General features: G+C 41.3%; 1 pseudogene; it reads right to left on the bottom strand.

The window, feature by feature from the left end:
• The window catches only part of LOC136666295 (carcinoembryonic antigen-related cell adhesion molecule 5-like), a 74416-nt pseudogene that overhangs the window by 12056 nt on the left and 34425 nt on the right, over positions 1–27935 (bottom strand).

The raw sequence follows: 27935 nt of genomic DNA, 5'->3' as shown, positions 1-27935 counted from the left end.
AGATCTGCTTGAAGTGTATGAACCCAGTAGAGCCCTCAGATCACTCTGGACTGGTCAGTTAGTAGTGCCCGGGTCAGAACCACACAGGGGGGGCAGGTTTCAGTCACTATGCTGTCTGCACCTGGAACAGACTCCTGGAAGACGTCAGATTTGCCCCAAATATTTCACTCTTCAGATCTACACTAAAGACCTTCCTGTGTCTTTGATGAACACTGCACTCAGTGTCACACTACAGTCTGCATTTATTCCTTTACATCTCTGATTTATTCTATTTCTTTTATTTTCTTATCTTCTGAGGTGTTAGATCTTAGGAATGATTTAATGTTTTGACTTCTTCAGTTTAACCATGTATTTTCTGTTATTGTTTTGTGTGCATTTTATGATTGAATTCTTATTTTACTTTTATAAAGTTGTAATTATATTTTAAAATGTTAATTCTCCTACTACAATGTTTCTGTACTGTTTTGTAAATCATTTTGAATTGTCATTGTGTATAAAAGGTCTTCTATAAACTTGTCTAATACAGATATTTTCAGGGATTAAAAATGTCTGAACACAGGGCAGTAATCTGAGAGGTCCGATGGTGGACCAGCAGTGGTTTGCAGTCAGTGCCAAACATTTTACGCCAGTGGACGGATATATGCTGCTGTCTGGGACAGAAGACCCTGAATGTTGTTTTATTTAGTCACACAATGTCAGAACAAAGAGTGATCTGGGAAATGTCATTTTTCACCACTTAAAATTAGACTTAATTTATTGTAGACGAATCTAAAGAAAAATATTAAAACAAAACCAAATCAATCTGTTTCAGTTCACAACAAAAACGCAGCAGAGAGAAAGGTGTTTTAATCGCGTGAAATTCACAGCTCCTCCACCAGTGGTCCTCTACAGAATATTGGCTGGCGCTCCATCATCTGGTTGACAGCCCCCTTCAAACCCCCCCCTCTCTCTCACAGAGCTCTGTGCCCAGCGTTGTGTGAATTCTCTGCACATTTCTGAGCGGGTTTCTCCTGCAGTTTTTAAATCTCTTTTTCTGTTTCTGATCGTGGCTCTTTTGTTTTCGCTGGGATTTTTGGATCACGGCTTGTACTTGTTTACCTCATGTTTTTGTCTTTTTTGGACTCTGTGCTCTGCCCCTGACACTGGTTGTTGATCTGTCTCTGGAAACTGTCCTCCTTGTGATTTCTCTGACATTGATCTGGACTTTGATTCTAAGGTTGTTTCTCTCTGTTGTATTTGTGAATAAAACCTGCAAATGGATCCAGTTCACTCTGTAGACCCTTCATTACAGGGTTATTTACCTGATAAACACACACCCATTCTCAAACATGCTCATTCTGTGCTGTTTGAAAGATACAACTGGAGACTCTATGATTCCATGTTTGTTTTTTAAATGATTAAATGCTACTGTTCCAGTTTGTGGATGAGATATTTTCACTCTCCAACAACCTGAATATTTCCTCTTATTTGTATCTTCCACTTTGTGGCGGTGGATAAACTCAGACTAAGCTTTACTTCAGTGGATCAGTGTATTTTTTGTTCCTGAAGCAGCTGTAAAGAGGCGAGCTGTGGTGCTGTGAAAAAGAGTCAAAGATTTAAACAAACACTAGATAAGACTTGGATTTTTTGCTCCTGGGTCTCCCCCCAGTGTAATTCATATTTACAGCACTGTATTTAAATCAATGAGGAAAGTGGGGGAGGTGATGGGTCTCCTACCCTCCTCCAAAAGTTACGAAGTGCAGTTTCTGCAGTGCAGAACCCAGCATAACAGGGACTGAGGCGCTTTCCTCCATATCATAAACCAGTGAAGTATCATAATTATTTTGAAGCTGTAATTTTATATTAAAGTATTATGTAGCATTCCTTTAAGCAATAAAAGAAGACCTTATATAAACTCCTGGACCTCAGAAAACATCAAAATTGTCTCCATCAGACAAACAACACTTAAAACTTTCATCTACACTCCTGAAAATCCATTCTCCTGCTGTGAGCTCTGGGTCTGAAAGGATGTGTAAATGTCAATAATAATCCACCCCAGAGTCCAGACCTCAACATCACTGAATGTGTTTGGATTTATTTGGATCTTTGAGAAGCAGAGAATGGAAACAACATGTAAAACTGAACTTTGGAGGAGTGGAGAAATCAAGGCTCAATAATCTCCTGAAAAAAACTAATCTCCTGAAGCTATAACAGAAGAAAGTAATGGATTTAAATATTTATAATGTATTCATAAACTAATATCTCTTAGAACAGAAATAATGTAACAGTAGAGTCACACTCACCTGATACAGTCAGTGTTAAATGGGCGCTGGTGTGTGTGTATATTCGGCTTGGAGATCCTTTTCCTTTACAGGTATAAACACCTGTGTGAGACTGTTCAACTTTAGAGATTTCGTATTCTTTTTTATATTCTTCACGAAGCTGGACACTGCCCTTTTTCCACTCATAATCCCAGTAACCTCCACTTTGTATGTCACAGGTCAGAGTGACTCTCTCTCCGATGAACACACTCTGGGCTGGATTGAACTTCACTGTAGGCGTTGTTCTCTCTGTTCAAAGATCAAAAATAAATCTGATAAGTTCATTGTAACAGAACAAAACCCTGTATCTCCAACTCTGATTTCTCAGTTATTGACTGCATCTGCAAATATCAACTGTGACAGGATTTCTACACAAACGAACAAACAATCTGGTCAAACAATGCCTCAAAATAAAAACAATCTTTTTATTCTCTTGTAAAGTTACTCTTTTGGAGACGCAATGTTTCCTTCTGACAGCAATGATGCTCTCTCTTCTATTAAAGGTACTGTAACTCAAGTTATTTGTAACAAAGAAAACAGAAGTCATCACATAACTCTGACTGTAACTGAATGGTATCACTGTAGAACACAGAATAATAATCTCCCTGAGCGCTGCACACTGGAACTCTGTTCCTCCTGGAGTACACACTGCTGCACTGACTGTGTTGTTTTGTCATTTTCTCAGTTACAGTTACAACAGTTAAATATGAATCTTCATCTGTTTATGATCAGCTCGTCTACAGAGGACCCTGAGTGGTGTTTTATTTAGTCACACAGCGTCAGTACAAAAGCTGAGCTGGAAAATGTCATTTTACACCATTTAACATCTGACCAATAAAGTTTTAGATATATCTCTAAACCAATCTGTTTCAGTTCACATCAACAACACGCCAGAAAGAGAGAAAGAGGTTTTATCACGTGGATTCCCAGCCGGTCCACCAGGGTTCATCACCAGAGCATTGAGCTCCTGTGCAAAAGCACCACTGAAAATGGTTCTGGAGGCAGCGCTGCCTTTGAGGCAGAACAGATGTAACTGGTTATCAGTCAAAAGACAGGATGAACCTGATCAGCACACACTGGGTGGAGATTTTCAAATACCATGCCATTAACCTGTAAAACTCCACCCAGACCCCCGTATTTTTCTGCTCTGACTGTCAGACATGTCTCTGGAAGAAATAAATATGCAATATAATTTAGTTTTTTATTACTGTAAACTGAGGTCTCTTTCATAATTTGTGGGAAGTTTTGCAAAAAATAAATAAATAAACAAAATAAAAAACTCAGTATTTTTATTTGTTTAAATGGACTATAATGTAACTTCCTCTGAGGAAGCTGCACAACGTTATAATGATCTGCTGCCTCTGAGGCAGATTCTGAAGAATTAATTTCCTGCACTTTTTGAGTTCTGACTGTTGACTGTGAAGGAGCTACAGAATGTTACACAATACTGCTTCCTCTGAGGCAGAGGATAAGGCAAAGTGGAACAGCACATGATTGCTGTCTCTGAGGAAGCAGATAATTATTGTACGTCATTCTGCAGTTTTTTCAGAGGCAGCAGCTGTAAATCAAGTGTGCAAAGTGTACTTCTTTGAAATCTGCCCCAGGGCCTTCATCATTTATTTTGTAACACTCAGCAGATTCCTCTGAGGCAGCAGTCATAACATGAACGTTCAGGAAATTACTTTGGTATCTGCCTCAGAGGCAGCAAAATATTGAAACATTATTCAGCTTCGTCAGAGGCAGTTACATTATCCTCCACTGACGCAAAAACAAACCCTTAAAGCTTTCATCTACACTCCTGAAAACATCCATTCTCCTGCTGTGAGCTCTGGGTCTGAAAGGATGTGTAAATGTCAATAATAATCCACCCCAGAGTCCAGACCTCAACATCACTGAATGTGTTTGGATTTATTTGGATCTTTGAGAAGCAGAGAATGGAAACAACATGTAAAACTGAACTTTGGAGGAGTGGAGAAATCAAGGCTCAATAATCTCCTGAAAAAATACTAATCTCCTGAAGCTATAACAGAAGAAAGTAATGGATTTAAATATTTATAATGTATTCATAAACTAATATCTCTTAGAACAGAAATAATGTAACAGTAGAGTCACACTCACCTGATACAGTCAGTGTTAAAGGGGCGCTGGTGTGTGTGTATATTCGGCTTGGAGATCCTTTTCCTTTACAGGTATAAACACCTGTGTGAGACTGTTCAACTTTAGAGATTTCGTATTCTTTTTTATATTCACGGAGCTGGACACTGCTCTTTTTCCACTCATAATTCCAGTAACCTCCACTTTGTATGTCACAGGTCAGAGTGACTCTCTCTCCGATGAACACACTCTGGGCTGGATCGAACTTCACTGTAGGCGTTGTTCTCTCTGTTCAAAGATCAAAAATAAATCTGATAAGTTCATTGTAACAGAACAAAACCCTGTATTTCCAACTCTGATTTCTCAGTTATTGACTGCATCTGCAAATATCAACTGTGACAGGATTTCTACACAAACGAACAAACAATCTGGTCAAACAATGCCTCAAAATAAAAACAATCTTTTTATTCTCTTGTAAAGTTACTCTTTTGGAGACGCAATGTTTCCTTCTGACAGCAATGATGCTCTCTCTTCTATTAAAGGTACTGTAACTCAAGTTATTTGTAACAAAGAAAACAGAAGTCATCACATAACTCTGACTGTAACTGAATGGTATCACTGTAGAACACAGAATAATAATCTCCCTGAGCGCTGCACACTGGAACTCTGTTCCTCCTGGAGTACACACTGCTGCACAGACTGTGTTGTTTGGTCATTTTCTCAGTTACAGTTACAACAGTTAAATATGAATCTTCATCTGTTTATGATCAGCTCGTCTACAGAGGACCCTGAGTGGTGTTTTATTTAGTCACACAGCGTCAGTACAAAAGCTGAGCTGGAAAATGTCATTTTACACCATTTAACATCTGACCAATAAAGTTTTAGATATATCTCTAAACCAATCTGTTTCAGTTCACATCAACAACACGCCAGAAAGAGAGAAAGAGGTTTTATCACGTGGATTCCCAGCCGGTCCACCAGGGGTCATCACCAGAGCATTGAGCTCCTGTGCAAAAGCACCACTGAAAATGGTTCTGGAGGCAGCGCTGCCTTTGAGGCAGAACAGATGTAACTGGTTATCAGTCAAAAGACAGGATGAACCTGATCAGCACACACTGGGTGGAGATTTTCAAATACCATGCCATTAACCTGTAAAACTCCACCCAGACCCCCGTATTTTTCTGCTCTGACTGTCAGACATGTCTCTGGAAGAAATAAATATGCAATATAATTTAGTTTTTTATTACTGTAAACTGAGGTCTCTTTCATAATTTGTGGGAAGTTTTGCAAAAAATAAATAAATAAACAAAATAAAAAACTCAGTATTTTTATTTGTTTAAATGGACTATAATGTAACTTCCTCTGAGGAAGCTGCACAATGTTATAATGATCTGCTGCCTCTTAGGCAGATTCTGAAGAATTAATTTCCTGCACTTTTTGAGTTCTGACTGTTGACTGTGAAGGAGCTACAGAATGTTACACAATACTGCTTCCTCTGAGGCAGAGGATAAGGCAAAGTGGAACAGCACATGATTGCTGTCTCTGAGGAAGCAGATAATTATTGTACGTCATTCTGCAGTTTTTTCAGAGGCAGCAGCTGTAAATCAAGTGTGCAAAGTGTACTTCTTTGAAATCTGCCCCAGGGCCTTCATCATTTATTTTGTAACACTCAGCAGATTCCTCTGAGGCAGCAGTCATAACATGAACGTTCAGGAAATTACTTTGGTATCTGCCTCAGAGGCAGCAAAATATTGAAACATTATTCAGCTTCGTCAGAGGCAGTTACATTATCCTCCACTGACGCAAAAACAAACCCTTAAAGCTTTCATCTACACTCCTGAAAACATCCATTCTCCTGCTGTGAGCTCTGGGTCTGAAAGGATGTGTAAATGTCAATAATAATCCACCCCAGAGTCCAGACCTCAACATCACTGAATGTGTTTGGATTTATTTGGATCTTTGAGAAGCAGAGAATGGAAACAACATGTAAAACTGAACTTTGGAGGAGTGGAGAAATCAAGGCTCAATAATCTCCTGAAGCTATAACAGAAGAAAGTAATGGATTTAAATATTTATAATGTATTCATAAACTAATATCTCTTAGAACAGAAATAATGTAACAGTTGAGTCACACTCACCTGATACAGTCAGTGTTAAAGGGGCGCTGGTGTGTGTGTGTATATTCGGCTTGGAGATCCTTTTCCTTTACAGGTATAATCACCTGTGTGAGACCGTTCAACTTTAGAGATTTCGTATTCTTTTTTATATTCACGGAGCTGGACACTGCCCTTTTTCCACTCATAATTCCAGTAACCTCCACTTTCTGTGTCACATGTCAGAGTGACTCTCTCTCCGATGAACACACTCTGAGCTGGATCGAACTTCACTGTAGGCGTTGGTCTCTCTGTTCAAAGATCAAAAATAAATCTGATAAGTTCATTGTAACAGAAGAAAACCCTGTATCTCCAACTCTGATTTCTCAATTATTGACTGCATGTGCAAATATCAACTGTGACAGGATTTCTACACAAATGAACAAACAATCTGGTCAAACAATGCCTCAAAATATAAACAATCTTTTTTATTCTCTTGTAAAGTTACTCTTTTGGAGACACAATGTTTCCTTCTGACAGCAATGATGCTCTCTCTTCTATTAAAGATACTGTAACTCAAGTTATTTGTAACAAAGGAAACAGAAGTCATCACATAACTCTGACTGTAATTGAATGGTATCACTGTAGAACACAGAATAATAATCTCCCTGAGCGCTGCACACTGGAACTCTGTTCCTCCTGGAGTACACACTGCTGCACTGACTGTGTTGTTGTGTCTATCTTCAGGAATCAGAGGAGTGTGTAAATACTGAGAGTCTTTCCTCCAGAAAATCTCCATCCATTCGACTGTGGCAGCTCACAGCTCAGAGTAACTGTGTCTCCAGTAAAGACTGTGCTCTGAGACTCCACTCTCAGTCTGGGTTTTACTGCTGATATGAAATGATGAAGTCAGCACAGAGGCTTTTCTTTTCACAACAAAAGAAAGTTACACTGAGTTGTGTCTGAAAAAGTAAGTAACCTCATTTTCTCAGTTACAGCTACAACAATTAAATATGAATCTTCATCTGTTTATGATCAGCTCGTCTACAGAAGATCCTGAGTGGTGTTTTATTTAGTCACACAATGTCAGAACAAAGAGTGATCTGGAAAATGTCATTTTTCACCACTTTATATTAGACTTATCATTTTATTGTGGAATAAAGACAAATGTTAAAACAAAACAAAACCAAATCTGTTTCAGTTCACAACAAAAACGCACCAAAGAGAAAGGTGCTTAGAAGAAGACATGCACTTCCCATCCGGCCCACGAGGGGTCTCCCTCACCAGAATATTTATTGGCGCTCCATCAGCCGGTTGACCCTCAACAGCCCCATTCAAACTGGAAATTAGGACATTATTTGCACCATTTACATTTAAAAAAATTAATACATGCTCATTCTGTGCTGTTTGAAAGATACAACTGGAGACTCTATGATTCCATGTTTGTTTCTTAAATTATTAAATGCTACTCTTCCAGTTTGTGGACGAGATATTTTCACTCTCCAACAACCTGAACATTTCCTCTTATTTGTATCTTCCACTTTGTGGCGGTGGATAAACTCAGACTAAGCTTTGCTTCAGTGGATCAGTGTATGTTATTTTTCATGAAGCAGCTGTTATGAGGCGAGCTGTGGTGCTGTGAAAGAGTCAGACATGACCATGAAATAGTGGAGAGAGAAACAATTAAATATTTAAATAATGAAAACCAAAACTTCTAAAACTGTGCTGGACCTGATAAACCCCTGAAACAATATGTTCTTCTGCTGTGAGCTATGGGTCTGAAAGGATGTGTTAATGTCAAGAAAATAACCCAATTCTCAGATCCACATTCTGTATCTGGTATCAATTTAGGCAACACTTTAAGTTTTTATCTCCCTCTATATTGCTACCTGTTTTGGACAATCATTTATTTCCTCCTCCGTGTACAGACTCAGTTTTTCGATATTGGCATGAACATGGCCTCGTTTCCTTTTGTGATTTTTTTAGAGAGGGCTGTCTTCGTAGCTTTGCTCAATTGTAGGCTGACTTTCAGTTGCCTTCATCTCATTTTTTTCATTATTTACAGCTCAGGCACTGCTTATCCATATTATTTCCTTCATATAACACACGATCTGTATCTCAACCTTGGGAACCTTTGCTCGATTTTAATCCTTTTCAGAAATATTCACAGCTCATGACATTTACTGAGGTTTCGTCATTTAAAATCAGACATGCATGGGAGCGAGAGTTAGGGATTAATATTACAGACGATTTGTGGAGTTGGGCGATTAAAGCCATTCATACAGGTGCACCATGTGTCAGACTTCAATTTTTACAAATCAAGGTTCTACAAATAGTACATCAATCAAAGTCACAATTATCCAAATTTTATCCATTATCAGTAGATGATTGTTGTACTAGATGTGGCAATTCCCCTTGTGACCTTAGTCACATGTTTTATTTTTGCCCCTCATTGACTTCTTTTTGGACCAACTATTTTGATTGTCTCACTAAGATCACTGGTTTAAACATTGCTCCAGATGTTTCCCTTGCTGTATTCGGATATTTGAACATTTCAAAATTGCGATGACGACAGTGGCAGCAGCTCGAGGTAGCTCCGTCTCCATCTCTTTGTGTTTTTTCTAAGTCTTTGTTTACTTTTTATCTTGCAACTTTTTAGTTACATACCTTGAGGAGTGTTTTATTCTATCCTATGGATATGGACCGATCGCAACGACCCAGCGACAGCAAACTTGTGTACACAAGGAATCAGCTGATCGCACTACGAAAGAATGCTGGCAGAGTTAACGTCAACATTCAGGAGGAGCTATGGTGCTTTAGAGGGTGCATTGCGGGGATTAAAGTGAAGACAAGGCGGCGGGAGAAGAAGTGGAGATACAAGCCCGCAGTTCCTTCGATGGTGATGGGAAACGTGAAATCTCTGGCTAACGAATCTGACGAACTGGCTGCCTTGGTAAAAAATCAGAAGTTTTAAAGAGAGTGTAGCCTGCTATGCTTTACGGAGACATGTTGGTGATGTACATTAACAACAGATGGTGCAATCCCAGACATGTTACAGTGAAGGAGGCTGTATGCTGTAAGGATGTGGAGTTATTGGCGGTCAGTCTCCGACCGTACTACATGCCGAGAGAATTCATGTGACGTCATCCACTCAATAATCGCTAGGCTGCAAACTCAACACACTGATGCCTTTTTTGCGATCTCAGGTGACTTCAATCACATAACATTGGACTCTACTCTCACGAATTTCTACCAGTTTGTCAACTGCCCTACTAGGAAAAACAGAACAACAGACCTCATGTATGCAAATTTGAGGGATGCATACAGTGCCACGCCCCTCCCCCCGCTGGGGAAGTCAGACCACAACCTCATTCATCTACAGCCAGTGTACAAGCCCAAAGTACAGAGACTACCAGCCACCACACACACCTTCAGGAAATGGACACCTGAAGCAGGAGAGGCTCTGAGAGACTGCTTCAGATCCACAGACTGGAGCGTGTTACAGAGTGGTGAGGACCTAGAAGAGGTCACACACTGCACTACTGACTACTTAAACATCTGTATGGACATTGCTGTTCCCATGAGAACTGCTTTCCCAACAACAAGCCTTGGATAACCAGCAATGTCAAGGCCCTTCTCAATAGGAAGAAAATGCCATTTAGAGAGGGAGACATGGCAGAGCTGAGGCGCGTACAAGGGGAACTCAAAGTTAAGCTGAAAGAGGCTAAGGAGAATTACAGAAGGAAGGTGGAACAGAAGCTGCAGGAGAACAACATGAGGGAGGTTTGGGATGACCCAATGATGTACATTGGACAGGAACTGAGACAAGACTGAGGACAGGACAGGACCAGAGACGGAAGATTGGACAGGGGCATGTGACTCGACAGAAGCTGGGTGCTGGGACTGGACAGGAGACGGGACAGGTGACGGAATGGAGAACTGGGAATGGACTTGATTACAGACTGGGAACTTGAATGGAGACAGGACAGGTGACAGGACTGGGTGCTGGGAATGGACAGGAGACAAGACAAGAGAAGAGACAGGTGACAAGACAGTAGACTGAAACGGGGACTGGACTGGATTAACAGGGGACTGGACAGGACTTGACAGGGGAACAGGGACCAGGACGTTCAGGGGGACAGACATGTACACAGTGACAGGGACAGGAACAGAGACAACTGCAGATACAGGTACAGGAACTAGGACAGAAACAGGAACTAGGACAGGGACAGAGAGGGGAACAAAAACAACTGGGGAATGCCCAGGACTGAATCCCCGAAGTCCTTGGGACAGGAGCGGCTGAAGAAGCCTCCTTCGCTGGGACAGGACCTGCAGAGGAAGCCGCCTTCGCTGGGACAGGAGCGGCTGAGGAAGCCACCTTCACGAGGATAGGAACAGCTGTGGAAGCCGCCTTCTCAGGGACAGGAGCAGCAGCGTGGTGTCGCCTTTGAAACACATCCAGAAGTGCATAGAGGCTTGCAAGCTTCTCCTGGAGGTTAGGAGGGACTGCAGAGACGTCCTGGGAAGCAGGGGGACCTGCGACGACTTCCATGGAAGCAGGGGACCTGCGACGACGTCCACGAAGACAGGGGGACCTGCAACGACATCCACGGAGGCAGGAGGTCCTGCGACGACGTCCACGGAGCCAGGGGGCCCTTCAACGACGTCCACGGAGCCAGGGGGCCCTTCAACGACGTCCACGGAGCCAGGGGGCCCTGCAACGACGTCATGTACTGGAGCTGTTGAGGGCTTCAACCATAGATCCCCCGGATGTGTGCCCGTTAGCCTCACCTCCCTTGTCCTGAGGTGAGTCTAACAGCCCCTACCCTCAACACCCCCCCAAAAAAAAATTTCCCCAGACCTGAGGGGGTAATCCTCCAGCGAGGGGGAGACTTCAGCAGGCTGCTTTCGCCGGTTTCTTTTGCTCCTATGTCTCATGCTGGAGAAGTCACTTAATTCATGAATCAACTCCTCCTGAAGGCGCTGAGCAACAGCGGCATGCATGTGTGCTGAAGCCGACTACTCCATTCCGCAGCCGCCTTTAAAACATACCCCACAGGATCTCTGGGGCCTGTACGGAACAGCGTCCGGCGAATAGCGCACCTAGCAAATGGATTGTCTGTGTTAGCTGCGTCCTTATAATGTTCGGTCATTATGTCAAGATCGCGGGGCGGACTGACGGAGGCGGACGCACTTGCTAAAACACAGTATTTATTGAAACAACAGAGATAGACAGACTCGAATGATTAGACAGAATATCAGGACAGAAGGAGACCTAGACAGAGACTTGAACAGAGAGATCGTACAGGAAGAGTTAAACAGGGACTTGGAGAAGGAGAGCAAAACAGAGAACTGAACAAGGAGAGCAAAACAGAGAACTGAACTAGGAGAGCTAAACAGGGAACTGAACAAGGAGAGCTAAACAGAGAACTTAACAGATACAAAGAGAGCTAGACTGAATTAATATACAAACAGACTTGAGACAAGGGAAGCGATAGGAACAAGGCAAGGGAAAGAGTGACAGACAAGACAGACAGACTGGAGAGTACGATCAAAAGTGGAAACGCGGAGACAAACAGACTTGATAACAACATGACTTAGGAAAACGAACAGAGGAAATGACATGACCTGGGAGTTGAAATGAAACAATACAAATGACCGACAAACGAGAGTGACACAAGGGAACTTAAATACCTGACACAGACAAGACACACCTGGAACAGATAACGAGGGGGACAGATCACCAAGGAGACTGACGAGGATGAGGGCGGAGACACGAACAATAACAAACAGAGCCATGTGCTGAGAGAGCACATGGCAGGTAAAACAGACATGACAGAACAAGGGCGTGACAGGTGTGGAGGATGCCTATCACTTATCTCCTACACAGGACACATTCACACCTGGACAAGGGGAACAGTGCTGTGAGAATCATGTTCTTTGATTTCTCAAGCGCTTTCAACACCATCCAACCTCTCAGACTGGGAGACAAGCTCCAACAGATGGGTGTGGACGCTCACTGGTAACCTGGACTACAGATTATCTGTTAGAGGGGCCGCAGTACGTAAGACTCTTTTATGCTGTGGTATGCTGTGGAGGAAGCATAAAAAGAGGGATGCTGGGCGACTAGACAGGCTGGTTAAGAAAGCTGGCTCTGTAGTGGGGGCTGAACTGGAGTGCATCACTTCCATATCAAACAAGAGGACCCTGAACAAACTGATTAGCATCTTGGACAATGAGTGCCATCCACTTCACAGTACCATAACTAAGCAGAAGAGCTTGATTAGCTGGACACTTCGCTCACTGCCAGGCTCAACTGACAGACTGAGGAAGTCATTTGTCCCCAGGGCTATTGAGCTGTTCAACGCTTCACTCAAGGGGAGAGGAGAGATGGACTTCTCTGCATAGTCTGTCTGCCCATCCAACACCACCACCACCTCCTCCATATTTGTACACGTGTACCTGACTGGACAATAGACAAGTCAACCATCTCATCCACCTCATGTGTACCTTAATCTGACAGCTACAATAGTAGTTTTATACTTAATACAGGAACATTGCACTGAACTGCCTTGCCTTGCACTGTTTATTTTACTATATTTATTTCTAATTCTGATATTGCACTGTACTGATATTGCACATTCCATACCCTTTGCACTATCCACACTTTTTCAACTTTTAAACTATATGCTGCACTCAATAGATCATCCTCAGCTGCTCACTGTATCACAGATTCTTGCCAGGCTATGTTTGATCATTCCTCCTCTAATTTCAATGTGGCTTAGGGACATGTTACAAGTAGTAAAAATGGAAAATATCTTGGCAACCTTCAATGGCCGTATCATCACCTTCTATGACAAATGGCACCCTTTCCTTGCATATATAGCATCACTGACCTCTTTATCTGTGGATTGAGTACCTACTCTCCTCAACCCCCTCCTTTTTCCCTCCTTTTTTTCTTTTTTTTCTTTCTCTTTATTTTCTTTTTTGTTCTAATTTGAAAATGGAGACCTATATTTATATTATTTCTTTACCTGACAAGGTTTTGTTATTTATGTTATTTAAGATATTTTGTATTCTATGTTCTTACAGCTGTTTGTAGTTGTCTCTGTCTATAAATAAAAATTATTTAAAAAAGTATATGTCAAGAATCAAGCCACCCCATATTTACCCTCTCTTTTTGTGACAGATTAAAGTGTCTTAAGAAAGAATTTTTTCTTCTTGAGATAAAGGTTATGGTGAAATTATTCTTTAAAAATCTTAAGAATTGTCCCATTTTTTGTCTTTACTTTTCCCTTAAAACAAAAATACTGGGAATAATGGTCAATTCATTTTTAAAAATGTGTCTCAATGCATTTATAAACAGTAAAATGCTTAAGAAATAAAGAAAATAATGAAGACTATATTTGAGAACATAAGGGTTTTTTTTTAATTGCATTTAACTATTAACTACGTAGTGTTTATCTTAAGATCCTTTGTAAGTTTTTTCTTAGGAAAGCTTTTGTGAATCTGGCCCCTGATCTCACTGAATGTGTTTGTATTATTTGGATCTTTGAGAAGTAGACAATGAAAACAACATGTAACTGAACTTCAGAGGTGAGGAAAAGTCAAGGATCCTAAAAAAAACGTATCTCCTGCAGCTGTAATAGGAGAGAAGCACAGATTTATAAAAACATCCTAATATAGTTTTATATGAACTCTAATAATAGAATAATGTAATAAAGGTGTCACACTCACCTGATACAGTCAGTGTAACAGCGGCACTGGTGTGTGTGTTTATTTGGCCTGAAAGTCCTCCTCCACAGGAATAAGCTCCTCTATGATTCCAATCAACTGTAGGGATCTGGTAGGTCTTTGACTTTTCAGACTGCACTGTGACACCCTTTTTCCACTCATAACTCCAGGGATATCCACTTTGTATTTCACACGTCAGAGTGACTCTCTCTCCGATGAAAACACTTGGATCTGGCTGGACCTTCACTGTAGGCGTTGGTATCCCTGTTTAAAGATCACAAATGCTTTTAAATGTTTATCATAACAGAACAAAACCTTCTATCTCCATTTTTGATGTTTTTCTAGTTCTCTCTGACTCTGGAAACACCAACTGCACTTTTATTCTGGGACAGTTTTCTTCACAAAAGAACCAATAAATACTCAAACACTTCTTAAAATATAAAATTAACTTTTTGATTCTCATGTAGAGTTACAGTTTTGGAGAAAAAATCTTTCCTTTTGAGAGCAATGACATACTTTAAATATTAAAAAAAAACTACATAATTCTGAACTCATTTGTAAAAACTGAAACTGAATCACCACATAACTCTGACTGTAATTGAATGGTATCACTGTAGAACACAGAATAATAATCTCCCTGAGCGCTGCACACTGGAACTCTGTTCCTCCTGGAGTACACACTGCTGCACTGACTGTGTTGTTGTGTCTATCTTCAGGAATCAGAGGAGGGTGTAAATACTGAGAGTCTTTCCTCCAGAAAATCTCCATCCAGTCGACTGTGGCAGCTCACAGCTCAGAGTAACTGTGTCTCCAGTAAAGACTGTGCTCTGAGACTCCACTCTCAGTCTGGGTTTTACTGCTGATATGAAATGATGAAGTCAGCACAGAGGCTTTTCTTTTCACAACAAAAGAAAGTTACACTGTGCTGTGTCTGAAAAAGTAAGTTACTCATTTTCTCAGTTACAGCTACAACAGTTAAATATGAATCTGCATCTGTTTATGATCAGCTCGTCTATAGAAGACCCTCAGTGGTGTTTTATTTAGTCACACAATGTCAGAACAAACACTAAGCTGTAAAATATCATTTTACACCATTTAACATCTGACCCATTAGGTTTTATCTAGAAAAAATTACATAAAAATTGGAAAACAATCAAAATCCAATCAGTCTGCTCCAGTACACCACAAAAATGCATCAAAAAAAAGAGAAAAGTTTTTTTTGTTCTGGAGGCAGCGCTGCCTTTGAGGCAGAACAGATGTAATTGATACCAGCCAAAAGACAGTGATGAACCTGATCAGCACACACTGGGTGGAGATTTTCAAATACCATGCCATTAATCTGTAAAATTCCACCTAGACCCCAGTGTGTGTGTCTGCTCTGACTGTCAGACATGTCTCTGGAAGAAGTTAATATGTAATATAATTTCATTTACTGTATGTGACTGTAGACTTAGTTCTCTTTCATAATTTGTTGGAAGTGCTGCAAAAAAAACCCCCAAAAACTCAGTATCTTGTTTTGTTTCAATGGAGTATGATGTAACTGCCTCAGAGGAAGCTGCAGAACGTTATAATCCTCTGCTGCCTCTGAGGCAGATTCTGAAAACTACTTTCCTACACATTAGAGTTATGACTGTGGTCTGTGGAGGAGCTACAGAGTGTTGTACAATAATCCTCTGCTGCCTCTGAGGGAGATTCTGAAAACTACTTTCCTACACATTAGAGTTATGACTGCTGTCTGTGGAGGAGCTACAGAGTGTTGTACAATAATGCTCTGCTGCCTCTGAGGCAGAGGCTAAGACAAAGGACTAAGAGTAGCACATGATTGCTGCCTCTGAGGAAGTAGAGCATTATTTTGTCTTTCTGCAGTTCCTCTGAGGCAGCAGTCATAACATAAATGTGCAAGAAAGCACTTTTATGCTGAGGCACAGAATCTGAGCTTTATAACATTCTGCAGCTTCCTCAGAGTCAGGTACATGTTCCTCCACTGAAGCAAAACTAAAACACTGAGCTTTTAGCAACACTTTTAACAAATTACAAACAGAACCAAGTGTACAGTAAAAAAAAAAAAGAAAATATACGGCTTTTTTTATTTCTTCCAAAGACGTTTCTGACAGTCAGAGCACATAAACAATGAGGGACTACTGGTTTATGGCGCTGTATTTGAAAATCTCCACCCAGCATTTGTGAAGAAAGGTGCGTAGAAGAATGCATGCAATTCACATCCGGCCCACGAGGGGTCTCCCTCACCAGAATATTGAATGGCGTCGCATCAGCGGTTAATTCTCCCTGTTGACCGTCTCTCGTTGACCCTCAGCAGCCCCCTTCAAACCCCCCCCTCTCTCCCACAGAGCTCTGTGTCCAGCGTTGTGTGAATTCTCTGCACATTTCTGAGCGGGTTTCTCCTGCAGTTTTTAAATATTTTTTTCTGTTTCTGATCGTGGCTCCTTTATTCTCGCTGGGATTTTTGGATCGTGGCTTGTACTTGTTTACCTTGTGTTTTTGTCTTTTTTGGACTCTGTGCTCTGCCCCTGACACTGGTTGTTGATCTGTCTCTGGAAACTGTCCTCCTTGTGATTTCTCTGACATTGATCTGGACTTTGATTCTAAGGTTGTTTCTCTCTGTTGTATTTGTTTATATATATATATATATATATATTATATTTCTCTGTATGGAAAGTGTCCTTTCTCTCAAATGAGTTTGAGGTAGGTGTAAATATAGGTATAAAAAAGATATAGATATAAAAAAAGGTATGAAGCTATATAAATTAACCATATTATTATTATTATTATTATTATTATTATTATTATTAGTTATATTCACATTTTTAAAATAAATAAATGGGCTCATAAATTTCTGACAGAAACATGGCTGGAGTCTATTTGATTTCATATTTATTTCTTAAATGATTAAATGCTACTGTTCCAGTTTGTGGATGAGATATTTTCACTCTCCAACAACCTGAACATTTCCTCTTATTTGTATCTTCCACTTTGTGGCGGTGGATAAACTCAGACTAAGCTTTACTTCAGTGGATCAGTGTATTTTTTGTTCCTGAAGCAGCTGGTTTGAGATTAGAATGTGATGAGAGTGTGCTGTGAAAAAGTCAGTCAAGTTCTTAAAGAAGGGGAGAGTACAACAATGAAATATTTAAATAATGAAAAACCAATCTTCTAAGAATGTTCTGGATCTGAGAAACCACAACAGCTGCCCCCATAAAAGTGTCACGCTCACCTGGTACTCTCATTGTAACAGAATCACTGGTGTGTGTGTGTGTGTGTGTGTGTGTGTATTTAATGTTCCTTTACAGGTATAAAAACTGATTTAGTATTCCTTCTTATGCGAATTGGGGAGACCACCTTTATTTTTATACTATACATAATTCTAGTGATATCCAACAGTTTCAGACGTCAGAGTGACTCTCCCAGAGATGCTCAGGTTATAGCCCAGACATAAACATCACTCACCAACCATCAGTTCCAGCTCTGGTTCTAGAGCAGCATCAGGTGAGAACCACTCTGAGGAAAGTCAGTGTGTTGACTGTAAGTGTTGATGACCTTACAGAGGGGTTTACTATTAACTTCAAGCTCTCGCTACAACAAGCTGGATTTCCTGAAGTGTCTCAATCTTCCACCATCATCTCAGTACCAAAGACATCAGCCTTAACATAGTTGAATGACTATTGTCCAGTGGCTCTGACGCCTGAGATTATGAAATGTTTGAGAGTCTCTGGCTTTCACACATCAGAACTGTCACCGCACCTGACTTTGATAAACATCAGTTCACCTATAGATCAAATCACTACATAGAGGAGGCCATCACAACTACATAGATCACCACTAGACTCCACATCGCACTGACAAATCTGGAGGAACCTGACAGTTATGTGGGAAACAGTTCTGAAATGAACACAATTCAATTTAACACAATTCTGAATTGAACACAATCATCCCCAGTAAACTGGGCAGGAAACCAGTTGTAGGCCACAAGAAGGCAGAACTGGCAACCACAGGTCCTCCACCATCATCCTAAACTCAAGAAGTCCACAGGGCTCTGTGCTAAGCCCTATGCATTTTACACTTTTCACTCATGAATACACCTCCATTCACGACTCTTATACAGTGGTGGAAACCCTGAAGTTCCTCTGAGTCTACACAGGTCTGAACACCTGACATAGTCCTCTAACACCTCTCACCTGGTTAAGAACGCCCAGCAAAGACTCTTCTTCTTCAGGAAGATGAAAAAGGCCTGACTGCATCAGGAGCTGTTGGTGAATGTCTAGAAGCACCAAAGACAGCATCCTGACCCAGTGCACCATGGTATGGTATGGGAGCTGCACCATAAAGATCTGCACTGTGTGGTGAAAGCAGATCAGTGCATAACTGGAACAGAGCTTTCAGACTTGGACATGTGTATGTTAGCCAACCGAAGAAGAAAGCTAGCGGCAGCATTAAACACACCACACACACTCCGCCCACACACTGTTCCAACCACTACCTTCAGGTAAACGGTTTACAGACAATAAGATCTCATACAAACAGACTGAGGAACAGCTTCTTTCCTAGAGCTGTGACCTCCATCACCCCCTCCCTCTCCCAATCCAGACAAACATGCTAACGGACTGAAAGCATACAATAGGACTGTACAGAATCAGCACACTTGGTACTCACAAGTAGTTAATATTTATAACTACTTATGTACAGAGTGTATGATACTTTTATAATTCTATTTCTCCATTTCTGTATCTATTTTATTTTGTTGATGTTGTTGATGCTACTACGTGTACTGGAGAGATGCCATGCAAAATGTCATTGTATCTGTTTAAATTACAATAAAGGTTCTATTCCTATTCCTCTCCAGTGAAAACACTCTCAGGTGTCTGGACCCTCACTGTAGACGAGGGGTCTCCAGTCTTATCCATAAAGGGCTGGTGCTGCTGCAGGTTTTCATTCCAACATCACGCTGTAACTAACCCACTGTTTAAAGACAGACGAGTTAAACAAGTATCCGCCGTGCTTCTGCTTCATTGGAATGAAAACCTGCAGCTGCACCGGCCCTTTTTGGATAAGATCAGTGGCTCCTGCTGTTCAGGTGATGGATCTGAAATGTGTATCATCACTAAACTTGTTAAAATCTCCATTTTTGATGTTTGTCAGATTTTGACTGAATCTGGAAATAACACCTGTGCTTTTTTTCTGTGACATATTTTTTGACAAACCAAAGAAATTCAAACTGTAGGTCAACTTATAAATATAAATATAATTTTGTATTCATTCTTCTCAAAAGATATTACTTTAGAGTTTCCTTCTGAGAGCAATGATATTCTTCAGTCAGGGGGAAGTCTTTGTCTCTCTCTCTTTCTATGTCTCTCTCACAGTCTCTCTCTCTCTCTGATATGTAGCAGGTGAAGGACCCTCCTGTCCAGCCCCATGTTGAAATGTTGAATACTCCTGACACACAGTTATAAATAAAATAAACTGAAGGAGTAAATGAATAACTATAGGACACTGTTGTAAAGGCAGTGTTGTTGATGAACGACTGGAGACAGAGAGATCTACAGAGAACTCACACATTTTAAAGCACAGTTACTAATTACTTCTTATATTTGCTGAATTTAACAACACAACACTGTGGCCTGAGCAATGAGGCAAGACAAATATTATATTTAAGTCTGTTTCCTGTAGATGATGCGTTAATGTTCATTCAAAACTGAATGTAGTTTGACTGTTATTTAAAATGAAGAATAATAATAAAACTCAAACCCACAGACTCACCAGACACAGTCAGTGTAACAGCAGCACTGATCTCTGACTTCTGAGAGTCACTTTTCCTCTCCCCTCTGCAGGTGTATTTACCGCTGTTAGACTCTGTAACAGAGCGAACTGTAATCTCCTGTGATCCTCTGGATGTGTACGAACGGCCATCTTTAAACCAGATGTACTTCCACTCAGTGTCTCTTCCTGACTCTACACCACACCTCAGAGTGACAGTTTCTCCTTCAAACACTTGTTTATGAGGCACTATGTACAACACAGGTTTAGGACTCTCTGTAGAAAAAGAAAAATCACAATTCATAACACTGTTATTAAAATAGTATCTTATGAATGTACCTCATTATATTATTAATAACAATGAATCAGAACAGAATTATTCAGCAGTGAATCTTTTAAATGATAATGTATTTCAAAAGAGAGCCTTAATATAAAATGTTTTTTTTTTTTTTATCTTTTTAAGTGTCCTTCCTGGATCATTCTGTCTCTAAATGTTTCTAGTGACGAACAATTCCAGATAATAACTGTTCACTGAAATAAAACATTTACTTTGGAAATTGTTTAAACTTAAATAATGCCACTTTATCTTTTACAAAAATGTTTCTTCTAAGAACCAACCAGTGAAAGAAGTTTGAGGAACTAAAGTGGCATCACGCAAAGAACCCTATTATTCATTTATTAATTTTCTGTAACGGCTTGTTCAGTTCAGGGCTGTTGTGGGTCAGGAGCCTGGGAATCACTGGGAACAAGACAGAACACACCCTGTGGACGGGGCACCCACACTTCACACATCATCACACACTCACATATTCAGTCACACACTCATATTCACTCACACACTCACATATTCACTCACACACTCAAAGCTATGGACAATGTTGCACATGTTTAAGGACCGTGGGAGGAAACTGGGGCACCCGGAGGAAACCCACACAGACACTGGGAGAACACAGAGACCTTTATATGAGACTTAAACAGTAGTTTGTTATTCACTTTTCATCTTATTTTGTAAAAACAATGCATTGTTTACGACAGGAGGCAGAGACGTTTACACATTACAGTCAAATGAATAAAATCAGAGCTGCATTCACTTCTTACGTCAAGACGAAACCTAATTTGATATTTCTTCCTCGTTTATAAACATCTCTAGTTTTATTAAAAGCACAGTACATCGTGTCATATCAGTCACCAGACCATTTTCTTTCCTGTGTGGTGTGTCTCTGCCTTTTTCTAAAAATATTCTAATATTAATTTCACAGACATTTACCACTGTACACCCCTCGACATAAACTCACAGATAAATATGTGACGCTGTGGAAGGAAGTTGTGTTATGAATTCTGAATAATGTTGACTCACCAGTGACAGTTAAAGGGAATGCATCACTGTAGTCTGTGTCGTAGTCTGAGCTTCCTCTCTGAGCTCTGCACCAGTACTGACCTCTATCAGAGAGACTAACTGAGTCGATGGTGTAGATGGAGGAGCTGGTTCTGATCTCAGGACTCTGTGTGTCTCTGGACCAGTAGAAGGTCCATCCATCAGACTGAGCCAGTGTACAGGTCAGAGTCACTGTGTTTCCTGTCAGTGCAGCTCCTTTAGGGTTTGAAGTGATTGTAGGTTTAGGTTTTTCTGTTGATAAAAAAGTTCAGTTAATGGAATTAATTAATTATTTGGAAATAATAAAAGTTTAAGTGTAAAACAGATGTCAGACTTTACACACTGCTCCGAGTCTCAGAATCACTACACACTCTCAGATGTATATTTTGCTACTTTTATAAATTAGAGAATTCTCTTTAATGCTGTAATTTACAGATTGTACACAAACATAAGCGAATGTAGGCTGTGTTCTCTGTATGAAATTGTGAGCTCATTTTCTTCTCAGTTACAGCTACAACAATTAAAACAAACCCTCCTCTCCTTTATGCACCAGCTCCACTACAGAAGACCCTGAATGTTGTTTATTTTCCACTTTGAGGCTGTGGATAAACTCAGACTAAGCTTTACTTCAGTGGATCAGTGCACTTCTTGCTCATGAAGCAGCTGTAATGAGACGAGCTGCAGTGCTGTGAAACAGAGTTAAAAATTAATTATTAAATAATAATAATAATAAAAACCCTTCTAAAAATGTGCTGAATAAACCTCCACAACTGTCTCCATCAGATAAACACTTAAAGCTTTCATCTACATTCTTCTGCTTTGAGCTATGGGTCTGAAAGGATGTGTAAAATGAAATCTGTCTGCAGCTGCAAAATATTTTTCAATTCTAAAACGAAGGTATTCATAAAGTTCTATAAATAGTTAAAAAACAGGATTAAAGCAAAACAAAAAATCTTCAGACTGAATCTTTTCTCGCAGATTCCTGAAGGATTTTAGGTAAAAATTGTGGAGGCAGTAGTTCACGCCCTGAGCCCTCACCCACAGAGCCCCTAAGGTGACATGGTGGGTTTATTTAACAAGTATATATAATATACTGAGGCCACAAAATGACTGCGCACCCTGACGAAACTTGCACAAACCTATACCTTGTCTTCCACCATTTTTGCTGTTTGATTCTCCTCCATATCTCTCTCCTGGAGGAAGTTCTCTAATTCACGCTGCTTTTCCATGTCATCCATGAACCTCAGGGCAGTGTGCATTAACGTTAACCAACTGCAATCCGGCGTTAGACTTAAACCCAAAGGTTAGTTGTGTGGTTGTGCAGCTGCTATTCCAATCATACGTGTGTGTGCTGTAGATGCAGATCCCTTGGTCCAAGCTTCAATATATTATTTTGTGGCCTCAAAATATTATATAGTGGCCATGACTTATGGCTCTGTACTGACCTCCTGCTGAACAAGTCAAATTATGATGTTTCTGCACCATGTCACATGTAGCTTTTCTGCTCTTCTCCAAAGCAGCCATCAAGTTGTAAAAAGGCTTTAACCCACCGTTATTTAAATACTCCAGCACCAATAGTGTTTAAGGGAAGAATATGCTTTTGAACAGCTTTTCTACTGTTTGCCTTTGTGTGATTTTAATGCTGTTTTTAATCAATGAAATAAAAGCGGTTTAACAAACGATCAACTGTTTACAAACAGTTTAGTAAATGTGTTTTATTTAATCTTACTATAAAACCAGCCAAAAACAATGTCACAAAACACTGCCAACAGCCACAGCATCAAATACCTCCTTCGATTTATTTCTTGTTATAATTTCAAAAGGTTTATTCCCTTTATGTTTGGCGGTAGAACCATGAGCCTGAAGCTTTGCTAAACCTGAGACTGGTTTCAGGGCTGTTTCTATGGGTGCAGTGACTATGACTCCAGGACGAGGAGAGAGAGGCTGTGACGTCTTTGGAGGGCTTTGAGGTGGTGGTGGGAAGGAGAACTCTGAACAAGCTCCTTCTGGATAAACATCTCACACCCCCTCCGTGATCTACTGGTCACACAAAGGAGCACCTTCAGCAACAGATCCACTGTAGTAATGAATGGTACAGGAGAACATTTCTTCCTACAGAGATCAAACTCTACACCTCCTCTCCACCGTGTCGGGACTTTATTATTGTGCACAGTCACTTTATTTACACTTGGTCGAATTAGTCCTGTTTACAGTGAACATTTACCTCAGCTACACTCCACTACACCAACTGCAAACTGTCACTCACCTTTAACTTTACATTTTATTATGTTGCGCCTGCTGCTGTAAGCAGCGGCGCGATATATTGTTATCCGTAAGTCATATTATTATTATTATTATTATTCTTATTATTCCGCGTTTCCTTGTCCGCCTAACTAGTCCCGCAGCTTTCGAGCTATCGACTCCGTTCCACCTGGAAATCGTGCGTCCTATAGCGACGTTGTGGGCTTGTATACAGGTTTCTGATACCCGCACTCGTTCGTCCGCTACACTCGTTTATCGCTCCGTTTTTCCCCAGTCATTTCTATGGAATTAATTTTCGAACTGCTCTAACTCGGTCAATTTTAAAGCTACGGACACGAGATTTCAGACGGTCGGACCCGGGCGCACCGTGACCCGTCACTTCCGTTTTCGGACCTCTCGCACTCATCCCTCTCTTTCTATTCCTCCTTGAATATCCCTCCATTCACTTGTATGGAAGACATTTAGAGTGGGTGACATCATAGACACTCTGGGTTCACTGGCCAAAACCGTTTTTTCACTTTTCAGCCGAACAATTCACCATAACGTTCTCATACTTTCACCTAAAAACTTCATTTAAATTTTAAATGATAGAGAAACTTGTCCTTTCTAGCATCTGTAAATTTGAACGTAATCGATAATACGGTTTTTGAGTTATGAATTTTTGTTCGGCACTAGGGAGGGTTTTGGCTCCCATAGAGTTCAATGTATTTTTGGAGCGGCTCAGAGTGCGGTTTCTAAATTTTTCTCCTGTTTTTAACTCGTCATAACACGGTCAATTCTCGCTCAAACTGCTAATTTTTTATACCAGCTTCTTCCTTAGACTCTCCTTGTCGCAACGGTATATGCAGTTTAGCCATTTGGGATAACATTTCTGAGCTATAAGCATTTGTTCGGAGGGTGGGTACGCTCCCATAGGAATACATTGAAATGAATATGCCTGTCCTTTTTCGATATTCAACTTTTAGCCGAACATTTTGCCATAACTTCCTTATACTTTCACCTACAGACTTCATTTTACTTTCAAATGGTAGAGAAACTTCCCCTTTCTAAAATATGTAGATTTGAAATCATTTGAAGATACGGTTCTGGAGTTATGAAGATTTGTTTGGCAGTAGGACGTTTCGGCTCCCATAGAGTTCAATGTATTTTCAGAAAGCCAAATTTTCTCAAATTTGCCCTTTTTTAACTCATTTTTACACCATCAATTCTCGCTCAAACTGAAAAAATTTTTACACCATCTCGAGCGCCAGACTCTCCTTGTCGCTACGGTATGCTTCGTTCAATTTTGGTTGGGAAAAGTTTTCGAGCTACGGGTCATTTTTTGAAGGGTCCCCCCGGTCGAAATTCATTGAATCCTGAGTCTGTCAGTTGTATTCTGTGAGCGTGCGTGTGAGAGAGAGAGAGGGGGGAGGGGGAGGGGCAGAGGCAGACACTGACCGGGAGAGGTGTGAGGGCCACAGAAATACACAGGCAGTCTGTAACACTTTAAAGGCCATTTTTAAGGGGGACGTCTTAATTATCCAGGGTTTCTTAAGGTGGAATTTTTAAAGAATACCTCATTCACAATATACTGGCTGTCTTTTCGACATTTTAAGCTTTATTTCAAGTGGTCATTTTTAAAGGTGGACGTGTCAATACAACTGTGGGTTTCTTAAGGTGGAATTTTTATAAAGGTGGTATTTAAAATGTATTGGCCATCTTTTTTTGCTTTTAAGACTCTTTTGGCCTGTGATGTGGACATTTCAATACAATTCTGGGTTTCTTAAGGTGGAATTGTTTTTAAAGGTGGAATTCAAAATGTATCGTTTTCTATTCACACCCTACAGAGCTCCATAGCGTCCAATGTAAACTGCTGTGGGAGAGTGCTCTCTTAACATCCCACTACCGACAGCTTAGCAGTAAACTCCTTCACCATAAGCGTCGCCTAGTGACCCACGCGGGTTTACCGTATCGAGGACCTCGCTTTAAGCGGTAAAGACGCGGACCGGGGGGCGGGGGTTTAGGCGGCGCAACATCTCGCGTTTCCTCCTGGAAATGCAGACCTCTAGTGTTACGTTTGCTGCCCTTCATTCTGAGGATCGTTCATTCTTGTCCGGTTAACTCCGCCCACAGTTTTCGAGATATCGACTCCGTTCAAAGTTTCATTCGTAGAGCTTCCCTGTGGGATGCGGGCTTGTATACAGCTTTTGGAAAAGTTACATAGTTTTCGCACAGTAAGCATTTGAAGTTTCATCTTAACTCCCATAGGAATGAATGGAAAAATGTCCATAAACTTTTGTCAAACTTTCAAACTGCTGTCACACGGTCAGTTTTCCAGCTAGAGACACCAGAATTCAAACGGGCACACCCGAGAGTCCACGGTCCCACCACGTGAATTTATGGGCCGATAGCCCACCCGCTTCATGACCTTTGACCCCGTTATCCATTCACGGCCTACTGAGCTCCATAGAGTCCAATGTAAACTGCTGTGGGAGAGTGCTCTCTTAACATCCCACTACCGACAGCTTAGCAGTAAACTCCTTCACCATAAGCGTCGCCTAGTGACCCACGCGGGTTTACCGTATCGAGGACCTCGCTTTAAGCGGTAAAGACGCGGATCGGGGGGCGGGGGTTTAGGCGGCGCAACATCTCGCGTTTCCTCCTGGAAATGCAGACCTCTAGTGTTACGTTTGCTGCCCTTCATTCTGAGGATCGTTCGTTCTTGTCCGGTTAACTCCGCCCACAGTTTTCGAGATATCGACTCCGTTCAAAGTTTCATTCGTAGAGCTTCCCTGTGGGATGCGGGCTTGTATACAGCTTTTGGAAAAGTTACATAGTTTTTGCACAGTAAGCATTTGAAGTTTCATCTTTTGTCCCATAGGAATGAATGGAAATATGTCCATAAACTTTTGTCAAACTTTCAAACTGCTGTCACACGCTCAGTTTTCGAGCTAGAGACACCAGAATTCAAACGGGCAGACCCGAGAGTCCACGGTCCCACCACGTGAAATTATAGGCCGATACCCCGCCCGCTTCATGACCTTTGACCCCGTTTTCCATTCACGGCCTACAGAGCTCCATAGAGTCCAATGTAAACTGCTGTGGGAGAGTGCTCTCTTAACATCCCACTACCGACAGCTTAGCAGTAAACTCCTTCACCATAAGCGTCGCCTAGTGACCCACGCGGGTTTACCATATCGAGGACCTCGCTTTAAGCGGGAAAGACGCGGATCGGGGGGCGGGGGTTTAGGCGGCGCAACATCTCGCGTTTCCTCCTGGAAATGCAGACCTCTAGTGTTACGTTTGCTGCCCTTCATTCTGAGGATCCTTCATTCTTGTCCGGTTAACTCCGCCCACAGTTTTCGAGATATTGACTCCGTTCAAAGTTTGTCTCGTAGAGCTGCCCTATGGGATGCGGGCTTGTATACAGCTTTTGGAAAAGTTGCATAGTTTTCGCACAGTAAGCATTTAAAGTTTCATCTTTACTCCCATAGGAATGAATGGAAAAATGTCCATAAACTTTTGTCAAACTTTCAAACTGCTGTCACACGCTCAGTTTTCGAGCTAGAGACACCAGAACTCAAACGGGCAGACCCGAGGGTCCACGGTCCCACCACGTAAACTTATGGGCCGATAGCCCACCTGCTTCATGACCTTTGACCCCGTTTTCCTTTCACGGCCTACTGAGCTCCATAGAGTCCAATGAAAACTGCTGTGGGAGACTGCTCTCTTAACATCCCACTATCAACAGCTTAGCAGTCAACTCCTTCACCATAGCGTGGCCTAGTGACCCACGAGGGTTTCCGTACCGAGGACCTCGCTTTAAGCGGAAAAGACGCGGATCGGGGGACGGGGGTTTAGGCGGCGCAACATCTCGCGTTTCCTCCTGGAAATGCAGACCTCTAGTGTTACGTTTGCTGCCCTTCATTCTGAGGATCGTTTGTTCTTGTCCGGTTAACTCCGCCCACAGTTTTCGAGATATCGACTCCGTTCAAAGTTTCATTCGTAGAGCTTCCCTGTGGGATGCGGGCTTGTATACAGCTTTTGGAAAAGTTGCATAGTTTTAGCACAGTAAGCATTTGAAGTTTCATCTTTTGTCCCATAGGAATGAATGGAAATATGTCCATAAACTTTTGTCAAACTTTCAAACTGCTGTCACACGCTCAGTTTTCGAGCTAGAGACACTAGAATTCAAACGGGCAGACCCGAGAGTCCAAGGTCCCACCACGTGAAATTATAGGCCGATAGCCCACCCGCTTCATGACCTTTGACCCCGTTTTCCATTCACGGCCTACACAGCTCCATAGAGTCCAATGTAAACTGCTGTGG

This window comes from Hoplias malabaricus, chromosome 14 (genome assembly GCF_029633855.1).
Source record: "Hoplias malabaricus isolate fHopMal1 chromosome 14, fHopMal1.hap1, whole genome shotgun sequence".
Taxonomy (NCBI): domain Eukaryota; kingdom Metazoa; phylum Chordata; class Actinopteri; order Characiformes; family Erythrinidae; genus Hoplias; species Hoplias malabaricus.
The sequence above is the reverse complement of the archived record's forward strand: the minus strand, read 5'-3'. Positions and strand labels throughout refer to the sequence as shown.